At 44.1% G+C, this 16,838-nt stretch overlaps 1 pseudogene; it reads right to left on the bottom strand.

The window, feature by feature from the left end:
• Positions 1 to 11,372: 11,372 nt before the first annotated feature.
• LOC117451886 (piggyBac transposable element-derived protein 4-like) lies at positions 11,373 to 16,493 on the bottom strand (annotated as a pseudogene).
• Between the last annotated feature and the right edge of the window lie 345 nt (positions 16,494 to 16,838).

Raw genomic sequence — 16,838 nt, 5'->3', positions numbered from 1 at the left:
GATAGACCGCTAGCAAACCCCACCGGCCCCCGGCCGTCAGCTCCGAGTCCAGGCAGACAGCCCCGTTACAGCCGAGCCAGCTAGTCGTGCCTCGCGCTTCGAGACAGGTTAGACATTAGAATAATAGAAAGTTGTATTCGCCATAACCAGAGAGTATGCTACAGGTTACATTGGAATTGGAATCTAATCCGTTCATTTTTGCAGGTCAGCAAGAAATCAGCTGTGCCCCCTCCGAGGCCATAGCCAAGGCTGCCCAGCCAGCTAGCCGTGCCCCGACAGACCCCAGCAGCCCCGTTACAGCCGAGCCAGCTAGTCGTGCCTCACGCTTCGAGACAGGTTAGAATAATAGAAAGTTTTATTCGCCAATCGCCATAAACAGTACGAGTCAGTATGCTACAGGTTACATTGGAATTGGAATATAATCCGTTCCTTTTTGCAGGTCAGCAAGGAGTCAGCTGTGCCCCCTCCGAGGCCAGTTCAGACATAGCCAAGGCTGCCCAGCCAGCTAGCCGTGCCCCGACAGTGACAGCAGCTCCCACCCACCCCAGGGACACGTTGGCCAGTGACAACTCTGTGACTGAATACCCTACTGATAGGGGGAAATTCCCTGTAGATTTAGAAGACGATGATGTTAAACGGTACATTCTGAATAACGGGCCATGCAAGCCTGAAGGGCCATTCAAAAGGGATGGGAAGGGAAGGTGCTTTTCAAAAGAGTTCTATAACAAAACATCCAAAATTGGATGTAGAATTCCGCGCAAGTGGCTGTGTTACTCGCCATCTATGGACCGGGTGTACTGTGAGCAGTGCTGGCTGTTCGGTGACGGACCGTCTGCCCATCACCTCCACCATGCGTGGAGAATAGGAATAAATGATTGGCAGGCTCTCTCTAAAAAGATTAAGGAACACGAATTCTCTCGCTCTCATTTGGCAGCATGTGTCGTGTATGATACGTGGAAAAATAATCTGACCATTGACGCGCAAATATCATCTGAGTTTAAGAGAGAGGTGGGGTTTTGGACCGAGGTCCTAACCAGAATAACTGATGTTACACTAACACTGGCCTCTCGCAACTCTGCTTTCCGGGGTCACAGAGAGAAAATAGGTGATATAGATCATGGTAATTTCTTATCTACCATAGAACTTATGGCGCGTTATGATCCAGTTCTGCAAAGGCTTATTGAAAGCAAAAAGAAGGTGCACTACCTAAGTCCTCAAACTCAAAACGAAATAATTTCATTGCTATCGAAAAAAGTGTAGGACACAATCATTACAGACATACAGAATGTAGAATTCTATTCGATTATAATGGATACTACCCAGGACATTTCAAAAGTAGACCAACTGAGTCAAGTGTTCAGATATGTTACTATAGCAAATGATGAAAATGGAAACCCTACGGAGGTGAAAATAAACGAAAGTTGTTTGGGCTTCCATGCAGTCACAGACCAAACTGCTGCAGGAGAGAGAAATTCTCGAATCGATGGAGAGAAAGGGGATACTACTTGGGAACTGCCGCGGACAAGGATATGACGGGGCTAGCAATATGAGTGGCGTCTACTCCGGTGTACAAAAACGCATAAGGGATAAAGAGCCCAACGCAGTGTACATTCATTGTGCTGCGCACAATTTAAACCTTGTACTCAATGACGCATGCCAAAATATCCATCCATCCATCTTCTCCCGCTTATCCGTGGTCGGGTCGCGGGGGTAGCAGTTCCAGCAGAGAGCCCCAACTGTAGCTCAACTCCGAGTCCCTCCCTGATAACCGAACTTCTCACCTTATCTCTAAGGGAGACACCAGCCACCCAGCGGAGGAAACCCATCTCGGCCGCTTGTATCCGCGATCTCGTTCTTTCGGTCATGACCCATCCTTCATGACCACAGGTGAGGGTAGGAACGAAAATGGCCCGGTAGACAGAGAGCTTTGCCTTCTGGCTCAGCTCCCTTTTCGTCACAACGGTGCGGTAAAGCGACTGCAGTACCGCTCCCGCTGCTCCGATTCTCCGGCCCATCTCACGCTCCATTGTTCCCTCACTCGAGAACAAGACCCCGAGATACTTGAACTCCTTCACTTGGGGTAAGGACTCATTCCCTACTTGGAGTGGACAGTCCATCGGTTTCCTGCTGAGAACCATGGCCTCAGATTTGGAGGTGCTGATCCTCATCCCAGCCGCTTCACACTCGGTTGCGAACCGATCCAGTGAGTGCTGAAGGTCGCAGACCGATGAAGCCATCAGAACCACATCATCTGCAAAAAGCAGTGGTGCAATCCTTAGTCCACCGAACTGCAGACCCCCTCCCCCACGACTACGCCTCAAAATCCGATCCATGTATATTACAAACAGGATTGGTGACAAAGCGCAGCCCTGGCGGAGGCCAACCCTCACCGGAAATGGGTCCGACTTACTGCCGAGGACCCGGACACAGCTCTCGCTTTGGGAGTACAGAGATTGGATGGCCCTGAGTAGAGACCCCCTCACCCCATACTCCCGCAGCACCTCACACAGTAACTCCCTGGGAACTCGGTCATACGCCTTCTCCAAGTCTACAAAACACATGTAGACCGGATAAGCGTACTCCCAGGCCCCCTCCAGGATCCTTGCGAGAGTTAAAAAGCTGATCCGTCGTTCCACGACCAGGACGGAATCCGCATTGTTCCTCCTCAATCTGAGGTTCGACAATCGGCCTGACCCTCCTTTCGAGTACCTTGGAGTAAACTTTCCCGGGGAGGCTGAGTAGTGTGATGTCTCTGTAATTGGCACACACCCTCTGATCCCCCTTTTTAAAAAGGGGAACCACCACCCCGGTCTGCCACTCCTTCGGTACTGTTTCCGACTTCCACGCAACGTTGATGAGACGTGTCAACCATGACAGTCCCTCAACACCCAGAGCCTTCAGCATTTCCGGGCGGATCTCATCCACCCCCGGGGCTTTGCCACTGTGGAGTTGTTTGACGACCTCAGTGACCTCCCCCCGGGAGATTGGTGTTGATCCCCCGTCATACTCCAGCTCTGCCTCTAACATAGAGGGCGGAGTTGTCGGGTTCAGGTGTTCCTCAAAGTGTTCCTTCCAACGCCCCAACACTCCATCAGTTGAGGAGCATGCCAAAATATACCTGAGATAAAAGACTTCTACGACACTGTTGAAAGGCTATATGTATTCTTTAGTGGAAGCATCAAACGATGGGAGCTTTTGGAAACACACCTCTCAGTGCCCAAGGCTGGCCAGCCTACACTGAAGAGACTATGCCCGACACGATGGGCATCAAGACAAGACGCCGTCCAATCATTGCGGTTCCGTTATGCTGACATTATGCAAGCGCTAACTAAGATAGACTTGCTCTCCAAAAAAAGCGAGGAACGTGCCGAGGCGACTGGCTTGAAAAAGGCCATGGAGAGCTTTGAGTTTGTTGTAATGACTGTAATACAGGGCAAGGTCCTTGAAACAGTTAACATTGTGTCCCAAGCTCTCCAGCGCAAAGACGTGGACCTCTTACAGGCGACAGCAATGCTTGGTAACGCAACCGATACACTTGCCCAACTCCGAGGAGAGTTTGATGGCTTAAAAGCGCACGCGCAAGACCTGGCATCCTCATGGGGTGTCCACAGTCTTTTCAAAGACAGACGCGCAAGGCGCACAAAGAGGCACTTTTCAGAGCTTTGCGAGGACCAGCGGCTCCAAGACCCAGGGGAGCATTTTAGAGTGGCGGTATTTTACGCAAATATCGATATTGTCGTTGGCCAACTCAAAAATCGATTTGTTGGAATGAGCGAAGTTGCACAGCGATTTTCTTTTCTGCTTCCCCGCGAACTTTTGCGCGCAACAGACAAGGATCTGTCTGAGTATGCAAGTGCTTTATCAGGCCAGTATAAAGACGACCTGTCAGCCGAGTTTCCTTTCCAGATCCTGTCCCTCCGTAATGCTCTTAGGCCTACTATAAAGAAAATTGAGCGTGGAACAATCAAAGACCTGGCACAAACCCTGCTCATTGAAAATCAGTCCATTTTGCCAAGTATCCCCGATGTTGCCACAGCACTGAAATTGTTTTTAACTATACCCGTGACTGTTGCCAGTGCTGAGAGATCTTTCTCAAAACTTAAATTAATAAAGACATATTTGAGGAGCACAATGTCGCAAGAGAGACTGTCTGGGTTAGCAGTTCTTAGTATTGAGAGCCGACGCGCACGCAGTATAGATTTAAAGACTGTTATACAGGACTTTGCGCAGAAGAATGCCAGGAGACGCACCCGTATAACATAATAGGCCTACAAAGCAGCTCCTGATTGCATCCTCTATGTAGCCTATAGGATGTGTTTTATTTGTTTGTAGGCTACTTTTCTTTTATACAGAATGTTATATATATGTGAACCGTTCCGTTGTGTGAACTCCAATGATGATAGGCTATAACGTTCTACAATATACCTTCATGTTACAAAAAATACACAGCCACTTGTATTTGTCAATGATGTTTAAATCAGATGTATATTATTATACAGTTCCTACTGACCTTACTGTTTAAATCAGATGTATATTATACAGAAATGTCCTACTGACCTATAGGCCTATACTGTTTACAAAAGATGCCTGATGCCAGATGCCAGATGCCACGATGTCTATCCCATGTCACTCTATTATTGATTTAGGGGAGGGGGGCGGGGCCCCATGGTCCGACCTGCGGGGGAGCCCCGAAATATTGCGCAACGCCACTGGGTTTGAGCGCGCTCACAAAATAAGTGCCCGCGCTAAACTAGTGCCTGCGCTCCAGCCAGTTACTGTGAGCTTACGAGACGCAGAGCTCGTCCCTGCCTCACTTCTCATCGCTACCCGTAGTTGTAGCGGAGCTCGGCAAATTTGCTGATTTTGACTATAAAAAGCGATTGGAATCATACATAAATCACATTTACAAAACAGATCAGTGGAGACATTTTATTATTATTACTATTTAGTTTTTCTTTAGTTGTTTTTCCGTTACATTGGAGTATGACAGGTGAGGCTCTGCCTCCCCTGCCTCCCCTGACTGCACGTCGCTGATATCCATATATTCTTGTATGCGTGCGTGCGGTCAACAACAATTGTCCTTCTCCGGCTCACTCCCCCTCCGTCTATTACAAAGTGCGCAGGTAAAAGCAACCGGATATAACCACAAACGTCACCACACAAATCCAATGACACGCCCACCACCTATAGTGACTAAAAAAAAACATGTACCGTAACAAACAGACAAATACTTCAAATGTGGCTCCTACTAACGTTATCCTACCTTTCAGAAGAGCATTCTGGGGACCAAACTAAAACGTCCAGCTGAAAACGTTTTAAGAACAGTAGGGCATAATGTTCTAACAATGTTATCAAAAACATCTTAAGAAGGTTATCACCAAACATTTCAAGAATGTTTTTAAAGAACGTTATCCTACCTTTCAGAAGAACATTCTGGGAACCAAAATAAAACGCTGAAAACATTCCTAGAACAACGAATGGTAACAAACATTTCTAGCTGGGAACTCACACATGCCACCGCAAACATGCAATATCTGCTTACAGCTTATCATGAATTACGGGCTTGTTTGTTTTTTTCAAAAGGAAAATATGGTGACATCAGATTTTCAAACAAATGCAACAAGTTTTTTAAAGCGCTCGACAAATAAATCTGATGTTGACCATGACCGTATTAATATTTGCCATCACAAGAACATTTTATAAAAAAAGAATAACCTCCTGAAAACATTTTCAGAATGTTTCTTGGAGAATGTTCTTCATTTGTTAACATGTAATATTGAGGGAACGTTTTATAAAGAACATCTTTAATGTGTTACCCAACAACGTCCAAAACACATCAGATTAAAACGTTTCTTTAAAACCTTATTAGAACCTGTAGGTAACGTTAGTCAAAGTTGTGAGAACGTTCCCCGCTAGCTGGGTAACCTGTTAAGCACTGAGCCTGTTTTTTAAGTCTCAGGCTCGAAAATGATATTTCCAGAACAAATGACCATAACTACACTTCTAAAAAGGGGAAAATTAATAATCTTTTTTCTCAAAGTAATGATAAACCTGTGAGTTGGATGTAGAAAAGTCAGAATCAATGTAGATGTTTTTTTATTTTAAAGAAAATTCAGATTGAACATAGTAAAAAAACTGTAAATTATAGTGTCCGTCCAAAAAATCTTTTTTACATAGTGAACACTACCCTTGTGTGACCTGCCCCACTGGGGAGGGGGGGGGCTGCGATAATAAAAGGGGGTTAGGATACTTAACGCCAACCTGGGTTCCCCAATACGAGCCCTTAGGACAAGTTACGCAGATGAGAATAAAAGGATGGACAGGGATGCGGCCTCAAGTTCAAATGTTTACAAAAGATTATCAGGTAAAAGTTCAGTATTATAAAATGCAGATTAAAACGTATCCAGCTTTCCCAGTCGACACACCTAAGTCCCACGATTGAAGGCTGGCTCTGACAAGGAGAGAATAACTAGAAGAATTATAATATCACACAGTTAAAAAAAGTGATTCTTCTGGCCAACTGCTGAGGGTTTCCCCAAAATCACAATATCACCACGTGTAGCTGTATTCAATTAACACTCACTGAAAATCACCCATATCTGCATGCAAAAAGTGCCCAGCAAACCACATGCTCCACTCCACAGTATGGCCAGGATCGTCACTGAAGAAGGATAAACACAGAGACAGTGGGACAGGGTGGGTCGTTACAAGGAGGGTGCTGTAGCTTTAAATCACTAGTTTGTACACAATACAACAAACTAGTCAACAAGCAACGCATAGAAGTCAGGAAAACCAATACTTAGGCAACAAATAGCCAGTAGGCATGGTAAAATACAGCTAAAACCTAAGATCAAGAAAAGGAAAGGCAAAAACGGTAGCAAACTAATCCTAAAATAAATGGGCAAGGCAAGGCAAGGCAATTTCTATAGCACTTTTCAACACAAGGCAATTCAAAGTGCTTTACAAAAAATGAAAGACATTAAGGAAATGGCATTTAAAATCAGTCATTAAAAAGAAAAGCTAATAAAATAAACATTAAAAGAAAAAATACATGGATAAAAGTTACAGTGCAATCTAAGATATGAATAGTTCAATTAAAAGCAGCGACAAAAAGAAAAGTCTTCAGCCTGGATTTAAAAGTAGTAAGAGTTGCAGCGGACCTGCAGGTTTCTGGGAGTTTGTTCCAGATATTTGGAGCATAATAACTGAACTAGGGCTGCAACAAACGACTAATTTGATAATCGATTAATGAAACGATTAATCGACTATTCGGACTATTACTGTATGCCTTGCACAATTTCTCAAACGCTCTTATTTAGCCATCAACTTTTAGATTTAGCTTGAGGTTGTTTTAGGCATGTGGAAACTAACAATGAAGACAATAAAGATGAATACTTGATTCCAAAATACATATATTATTGAAATAACTTAAATTGTGAACAAAACTAACATTGCTTTTTATTCAAATTAAATAAATAATATTTCACATCAAAAGAAACAACAGTGTTTTAACAAAACGTATTAAATAATCTGATGACAGAACTGTAAACAGAATAGCTGAAACTTTAACAAACTAAATAATAATAATAATAATAATATATAATATTTTTATAGCGCCTTTCAGGAAACCCAAGGTCGCTTTACAAGTCGGGTAGGGGGGGGGGGGGGGGAGTAGGGGAAAAAAGGCAGACAGGTTAAGGGGGTGGGGGGGAAGTAGCGGACAAATAAACCTATTAAACTAACTATACAGTGGGGAAAGCCTTGATAAAAAAGTGCGTTTTGAGGGCTTTTTTGAAAATGTCCAGGGTTGGGGCGCTGCGGATTTCGGGGGGGAGAGAGTTCCAGAGGGTGGGGGATGCCACACTGAAGGCTCTGTTACCTCTAATCATTATGTTTGTATAATGTAGTTAGCTCCGTGTGTTGCTGCTAGCATACATAACACCTGACTTGGAAACGTTGCTCGTGGACGGGGCTACAGAGCTACTAGAAAGACAGTCGAACCCGGTGCATTCCTCCGTCTAGATGTGGAGCACTTTTGCTAAATGTTTAGACAAATAGCTCGTGTTACCGCCCTTACATGCTAAACTCTTATTCCACTTTTGGTAACGAGCATTCTCCACATCGAGACGGGTAAGGTTTAACCACCTCGGAGCGCGTTCTCTCCGCCATCTCCCACGTGTGTGTGTTGCTGCATGTTGCAGCTGCCCGTGTGTAAACTGCCCCGCCCCCGCAAGCAGGCGGGGGAGAGAAAGATCGAAAATACATCATAGACGCATTTGTTTGTCTTTTTGCATATTAGAAACGAGTTGGCCACACTAAGACTGCGATATGTCTTCGTAGCAATAATACATGACATATATTTTTTAAATGTCTCCAGTACCGATAAAAAGACCAATAAAGTTAGAGCTTAACGGGGCGTAAAACACACGTGATGACGTCACCAACGAATCGACGACTGAATTAGTTGGCAACTAATTTGGTAATCGATTTTAATCGATTAAGTCGATTAGTTGTTGCACCCCTAAACTGAACGCTGCTTTACCATGTTCTGGCTTTATCTGTTGTTTTGAACATTGCAGACTGAAGCTCAGCGCTAACTTTTAAACATTCTGCCTTGGCTCCAAAAACCATTACCTCAGTTTTATCTTTGTTTAATTGGAGAAAGTTCTGACACATCCAGTCATTGATTTGTTCAATGCACTTACTCAGTGTTTGAATTGGAGCATAGTCTCCTGGTGAAAATGTTACGTACATTTGTGTGTCATCTGCATAGCTATGGTAACTTATTTTGTTGTTCTTCATTATCTGAGCCAGTGGTAGCATGTAGACGTTAAAGAGAAGAGGCCCCAAGATGGAGCCTTGAGGAACCCCACATGTCATATTTGTCAACTCAGATGTGTATTTACCTACAGAAACAAAGTTGTTTCTGTCCTTTAAGTAGGATTCAAACCAATTTAGAACTGTTTCCGAAAGTCCCACCCAGTTTTCCAGTCGGTCTAGTAATATGCTGTGGTCAAAACAGTGTCAAACGCAGCAGACCACGGAGAAAGGAGATTTGAAATGGTATAAAGACTTATATGAATGTCCTTCAATGTACATACAATTAATCTCCTACCTCTGATGCAAACGCACCCACTCAAATATCACCTCACTGGACACCTCCGCAATGGTGATTCTCTACACAGTCTCTGCTGGGGCTGTCAAGAAGCCTGTAGTTTACAGGCCACATGTTAACGATTTAGCGGTACACTGAATGTTACAAGTCCTAACAGCAGCTTCACATACCTCGTATACGGGGAATACCCGCCTATCAGCCAGACAACGATGACCAGAACAAGAACACTCGTAATAGTCACAGCTGATTTGGGTGGGGTGTCAGTGGGCATTTAAAGTGTAGCAGGAGATGCTGAACTACGTACAGCTGCTGCATTTTCCTTATATGGAAGGGCCAGGGAGGTTGTGTCTTAAAGGGGCAGTGGCGGCCCAGCTACGTGAAAAAATGATCTGACAGCTAATCCAGAAAACAGTAGCGCCGGCTACAATCGGATGATGGTAAAGTAGACTAAAAGCTTTAGGAATCCAAAGTACAACATATAATAAGCACCCTGTATCAAGATTGATGCAAAAAAGTGACATTTAACATTTTTAGAGAGGTTTAGCAAAAAAAACTTTGATTTGGGTGGAAATGGGCGTTCTTACCGTTTCTCTGGAACCCATTGATAGATTATCAACTCAACAGTCTTCATATGAATTATTTTCTACATGCTGTCTGCAAGGAACTGATTACCTTTCTACTCCAAGTTTGTCCCAGAGTTATCCACGTGATATGAGCTTGTTAGCAACTGAGTGTTTGCATTCATTAATACAGTGAATGGACTCTTAGCCACGTTATAGCTAAGTCAGCTGGCGTTATTGGCTTCAGATCGGGGTTTTTCGGCATGAGAACCCGGAAGATCTTTATCAGTTTTGCTGCAAGTTGGTGACAGTGAGGAGTTTTGGACAATATGAGAGAGCACGCCGTCGCTGGACACCTTCCCGCCACCGTTGATCGCCATCTGAGGCTGAGGGATCGGTACAGCTGCAGTTTGGAGTTGAAGATGTAAGGTATTGCTCTGGTTTTATTGCTCATTTGAGTGAAGAAGACACATAGTTTTGACTTTCAACGCTCTCAAGCATCACATCAGGCCTGCAACGTGAGGGGTTTTATTTCATTTTATTTGCCGGCTTGTGTGTGTGTGTGCTGAGTGAGTGTGGGCCCACTGAGTTAAGTGTGAAATTGTATTCAAAGGTGACCTTATACTATTTTGATATGATTAATAATTTCCAGTTAAAGGGATTATTAATCAGACATTATTGAAGGTACATTCTGACTGTGTATTTCCTGTTTGTTCACAAGTATACAGTAAATAATTGAGATCTCTATTTCTAAAACTGAGTCCAGTGTGATATTTGGTGATTTATATCAATAGAGGTATTTAAACTAATGTGTTTAACCCTCGTAATGTCCTCCCGATTACCATGCACCTTGTGCCCTCTGGGGTCAAAAATGACCCCATCTGGCTTGTCTGATATTTAACGCATAAAGTATTACATGTGAATCAATTTTGTTTTGGAATTTAGGGCCGATAGACCCTAATTTATATGAAATTATACCATTTTCTGATAAAAAAAAAAAATTGAAATTAATTTGATCATATTGTATTGTGACTATTTGTCTTATCAGAGACTGATATATGTCAAAGTTTAGTAAGGATGCCCTTTTTGAAACATTTATATTTTTTTAATGACAACACACCTTGTGCCCTCTGGGGTCATTTTTGACCCCGTCTTGCTTGACTGTTATTTCAAGCATAAAGTATGAAATGTCAATCAATTTTGTGTTACACCTTTAGTTTTGCTTCAGTCCAACACATTACCACACATTTTCCCTTTGTTTTGGAATTTAGGGCCAAAAGACCTTTTTTATATGAAATTTTACCGTTTTCTGAGTTAAAAAATAAATGAAACTATTTAATAATTTGAACATATCGTATTGTGACTATTTGTCTTATCACAGACTGGTATATGTCAAAGTTTAGTAAGGATACCCTTTTTGAATAATTTATATTTTTTTAATGACAACACATAATCACATCTTGTACCCTCTGGGGTCATTTTTGACCCCGTCTTGCTCGACTGTTATTTCAAGAATTTAAAGTGGAAACCTCACACATTTCTGTGTTACACATTTAATGTGCCCTCAGTTGCATGCAGGGCAGGTAACAATGGTGTGATCTTTGCAGATGTATGCATTGCATCTTTGGCAAATTTTCTTCGTTTTGACATCAATCTGGCGAGGGCAGAATTTGCACCTGCTCCTTTTGGGTGATGGGTCAGGAGGGGGAGCTGGGCGAGCGGGAGCTGGGTGACGGGTAGCTGCTGCAGAGGTAGAGCTGGAGCAGAACTGCTGGACCTCCATAACCAAACTGGCAGCGGCTGGCGTGCGGGGAAGAACCTGTCAAGTCAAGTCAAAGGTTATTATAATAAATCACAGTGCAAATACAAAAAGTTCAAATTGTGAGGACACTACAGAAGGAAGAGCAACAGAAATGAAGCTTAATGCTGACCTTGCGTCGCTGGATGTGAGGTATCACAAGTTGTCGTCCAAGCTCCTCCATGAACAGCCTCCTCTTGTTGCACTTGCCCTGATTCCAGGCTGGTTGATCTCAGACCACAGGACAAAGGAATTGTATGCAGACACGTCGAGAATGTTGAAGAAGACAACTAGGGGCCAACGGGCTGTCATTCTTTTGCACGTGTACACACTGGACAAAATAAACAAACCAAAACATATTCAGAAATGTATGTTTATTTCCTACACACAAATTCAATGCATTATCCTTCCCATAAATAATAGTATTAACATTATGAATAATAAATGTGAAATACCTTGTCAAGGTTATCGACACCCCCTTTGTTGTGATTGTAATCTTCGATGATTTGGGGCTTTTTGTCATCCCTGTCGCTCACAGCTGCATCCCGATGCAGAGTGCTCATCAGAAGAACATTTCTCTGTTTTTTGGGGAGATAGGACACCAGAGAGAGCATGGGGGGAGATAGGACACCAGAGAGAGCATGGGTCTCGGTGAAAGCAAACTTTGATGAGAAACGAGCCCTGTCCGCTTTTGACACCAGTGCAGGGGGAAGCTCACGTTTATTTCTCCTTACTGTTCCCACCATGAGCAGCTTTCTTTTCGGCAGCGCCAGGCCAAGGGCATGTGAAGTAAAGAAGTTGTCACAGGTTATCGTTTTTCCCTGGAGGCCTTCTGTCATGTCAAGGACAACTCGCATGCCCTGATTTCTTTCTGACGTCCCACCAGCAGGTTTGCCAGTGTATATCTGCATATTCCATGCGTAGCTTGACCTGGCATCGCATGCTGCCCATATTTTGATCCCATATTTCCCTGGTTTGCTTGGGATCTACTGTTTGAATGGACAGCGACCTCTGAATGGGACCAGGCGCTCATCGACAGTCACATTAGTGCCTGGATTGTACATCATTGGCAAGAGAGACACCCAGGTGTCCCAAACGTCTCGAATTGGAGCAAGTTTGTCTCGTGCCCGGCGATCTTTTCTTGTGTCTTTGTCATCAAATCTTATGACTCTGGAGATTTTATGAAACATTTTAAGTGTCATGGTAGCACGGAAAATTGCCCTACCAGACTCTGCATTCCATAGACTTGCTGTAGCCTCTTTGCTGGATCGGTACACTAGAACCAACAAACCCACGCAGGTCCATTTGATCCATCTTTCTCCATTGTTTCCCATAAACACGCTGCCCCTCCTTGTTAGTCATGTTCAGCACTGACTCTTCGATGGCCTTGGGCAGAAACAGATAAAAAGCGGACTTGATGTCCTCGATACGAGACCTTGCATACAGGGTTGGACCCTGGCGGCTTGTCTCTCTTTCTGCTTTCTCTGCTGTTACCATGCGATGTCCGTCACAGGGAGGGATGGAAGACCAGATCATTTTTTCATCCTTAGAATGGAAATATTCTTCCATCTCAGCTGGGTCCTCTTCCTCAGATTCTTCCTCATCAGTGGATTCTTCCACTTCCTCAAAATAAGTGCGGTCCTCCACTTCTGACACTTCTTCCATTTCTGATTCTACCTCTTCATATTCATTTTCCTCCATTTCAAAACCTTCTTCCATTTCAGAAGCAGGCGATGTGGGGGCTTCTTCAGAGGAAGAATTTGGTCTGTAACTGACATCGATCACCTCTTCATGAGTTCCTCCTCTTCTGACCCTGAATCCTCCTCATCGGTTGATTTTTCCTCCATAACACGGTTAAAGATTAGCTCATGAACCTCCTCCACAGTCAAATGTTTCTGTCTCCTCATTTAGCCTGTCTCTCTCAGAATAAAATGTGAAATGACCCAGCAACCGTGAGAAAAGGCCTGTTTGTTTTTGACTTGACAATTGATTGATCAAATACATCAAAGGTGTGTATGTGAGTGTGCCGTAACTAGGGAGGGACTAAAAGGTTCTGTATGATAAATAAAAGAACATTGTACCTTGAAAATCAATAGCGGGTAAATGTTACCCGTTGGCGGTTTTAGGTATACAGCGACCTCTGGCGGGTCTAGTGTTAAGAATCCCAACACATTTAAGAATGGTAGGTTTAAAACATCCCGTTCAAAACTTTCATCTAAACCATTCCCTCAGCATTCAATACACAGAGATTTGAGCAATAGTTACCAAGTTAGAGAGAACCTTACCGAGAGCAAAAACCCAAGTTAGAGAGAACCTTACCGAGAGCAAAAACCCAGCTCTGAGTCTGTTCCTCTCTCACCCAGTGTTTTAAAGCCAAAAACCGGGCAGAAAACCTAAGACACACCCTCTCAGGCTTATGTAACAAACGTTCATGACCTCTAATGTACAGAACTAAAACATTATTCTCGGCTATGACATAACCACCTTTTTGGGCCCTCTGTCTTTTTCTCTTTAAAGAGCCTGTGACATGGTTTTCCCCCATCATCCAAACCCATCAATTTGAGTAAATATTGTCCCCTGGAAAACCGTTACTGAACTGATTTTGGATATTTGTACTTTGATAACCATTAATCTGCCTTCAATGTTGACAATTTTCTGGATCTTCTCGCGGATTCTTCAAGTCCCGCCAAATGATGGGTGACGTCATTGCGGGCACAGCGCTCCAGCTGCACCGTTCAAGATACCAGCTTCTGCATGTAAACGCACGATGGCGCACACAGCAGCAAGCTCAGACAGCGATGACAGTTTAATTTTGAACGTGTCTGAGAGCTCATATGAGGCTGAAGGATCGGTTTATGTTGTATCTGTTAGAAGTTTAGGAATGAGGTGCGTCAATATGGGCGATCATAGGTCATGTAGCCAGTGGTGGAATGGGACTAAAAATCATCCCGGGACTCTCGACCGGCCCACTTCGGTACCGCTAGTAAATTGTCAACGGGGGGAGTGGGGGATGTCAGGGGCGGCGGGTGCTGTAGATAGTAAATGTAAATATGTAAATATTGGTGTCACTGCATCCTGGTAAAATACAAATATAATGTATAATGTCTGTGTCTTTGACCTTAGCGCTGCTAGCCACCTGTGCCCTGTACTACGAAGCCAGTTCAACAGACCCTGGATATGTTTGAGTAACAAACAAACTAACAACAACAAACTAACAAACGAGATCTCGCTAAGCGGTCCTACGACGCTGGTTATCAACTCCGTAAATCAAGCCAGGGTTTCTCTCTCCAGCTGAGAGCGCGTTCACGTCTAAGACACGAGTGGATCTGACTTTTAATTACATTTGTCTCGAGTGTTTCGTCAACATAATGTGTTGCTTAAAATAATACTTCTGCATACAGTCCTGCAGCTGATGCATTTTTCCCCCCGGTATCGGGTTGGCTGAGTAGAGCAGGCTAACAGAGGATGATTCCAAACAATTGGCTGAGGCTATTATCTTGGAGGAACTTAAAGCAGTGGTCCTCGACATGCAAAAGGGTAAAGCGCCTTGGTGGGACGGCATCCCCCCAGAGCTCTATTTGACCTTCTGGGACCTTTTGGGCCCGCTGTTGCTTTCCATGATTGAATTTTCAATAGAACGGGGTAGTTTTGCCAGAGATGTTAATACAGCACTTATCTCTTTACTTCTAAAAAAGGATAAAGATCCATCTGATTGTAGCAGCTACAGGCCCTTAAGCCTACTTGGTGCCGATCTTAAAATGTACGCGAAGGTCCTGGCTCGTCGCCTACAGAACTTTATGACATCTCTAGTTCACTGTGACCAAACTGGTTTCATGAAAGGTCGCCTAGCCTCGGACAATCTCAGGCGATTGCTGCACATCATTGACGCTAGCAAAGATGATAAAACACCAGCGGCTGTATTATCTCTGGATGCTATGAAGGCTTTTGATAGGCTAGAATGGTCATACCTATGGGCTGTTCTAGAGTCTATTGGATTAGGTAAGGGGTTCATCCATATGACCAAAAGTACAGGCAAAACGATCTCGTCGCTTTTTTTTAAGCAAGGTCATCCAGACAGGGCTGCCCCTTGAGTACAGGGCTCTTCGCCCTCTCGCTCGAGCCACTGGCCCAATTTATTAGACAATCACAGGATATTATCCCCATTTCTATCCAAGGCTCGCTTCATCACATTGCCCTGTACGCGGATGATATACTGATTTTTATGCGGAACCCCTCAACGTCTACAACTCGTCTAGTGTAATAGAGGAATTTGACCCCCAAGCTGTGGTTTCATGGCGGGCTTTAGAAGAGAAGTTAGTCTCCCCATGGAGACTTCAGGACATCATTTACACAAACATATCTATCAAACAATGTCAGCATATGTTCGGCCCTCTGATTACTCATGTAATTCAGACTTGGCGAAATGCACAGAAATTATGCGCAATTCAATGCCCCTGGCATCTCAATTCGCCAATATTTAATAACAACCGATTACTCATAGGGCGGAGGCCTATTAATGATTCCCAATGGGGGAGGAAGGGTCTTCACACCTTGGGAGATATTTACAGTGACAGTGGTCTCCGCTCTTTTCAGGATCTTAAAGGCTCTTATGACCTTCCATGCACCTCTTTCTTTTTTTATCTACAGCATTGGACAGCCCTTAAGGCTTATGGGGTCCCGTGGGATCAACAACTAGCACGGCATCCATTCCACATACTCATCACTGATAGAAGAACATCCAGGGGCTTTGTCTCTATGTTTTATACTCACCTACTTGAGTCCTCTTATGGTGACCTTCCCTTAGATAGACTGTGGAGGAAGGATGTCCCAGAATTGAGACCTGATTTGAACTGGGATTCAGTCTGGGCTAACATTCGGCAGGCGTCTCGCAATCTCGACCACCAACAAATCCACCTGAACTATGCGCATAGAACTTACCTGACACCCAGACGGCTGCATATGATGGGTCTTCTGGCAGATGCTCGGTGTACCCTGTGCTCCATGGGGGCTCCTGGTACATTTCTCCATATGTTCTGGGAATGCCCGCCTGTTGCTCGCTTTTGGAATGGGGTCTCCTCTAAGTTGTCCGACATATTTTCTTTGACTGTACCTGTATCTGTGTCTGTTTTTCTTTTAAATGACTTATCTCTGCTGCCGGCTACTGGGTACCAGAAAAGACCTCTCTATGCTGGCCTTACGGCTGCCAAGAAATTGGTTGCTATGAGGTGGAAACAACCCGACAAGCTCTCAGTGACCTGCTGGTTACAAACATTTCTTGACGTAGTCTACATGGAACTGTCCAATGAGATTGGAGTTAAGGAGTCCAATATCGGTTTATGGGTGTCGACAGCTGAAAAATTGAAGG

The sequence above is a fragment of the Pseudochaenichthys georgianus genome, chromosome 1 (assembly GCF_902827115.2).
Source record: "Pseudochaenichthys georgianus chromosome 1, fPseGeo1.2, whole genome shotgun sequence".
Classification (NCBI taxonomy): domain Eukaryota; kingdom Metazoa; phylum Chordata; class Actinopteri; order Perciformes; family Channichthyidae; genus Pseudochaenichthys; species Pseudochaenichthys georgianus.
This window is presented reverse-complemented; position numbering and strand designations above follow the sequence as displayed.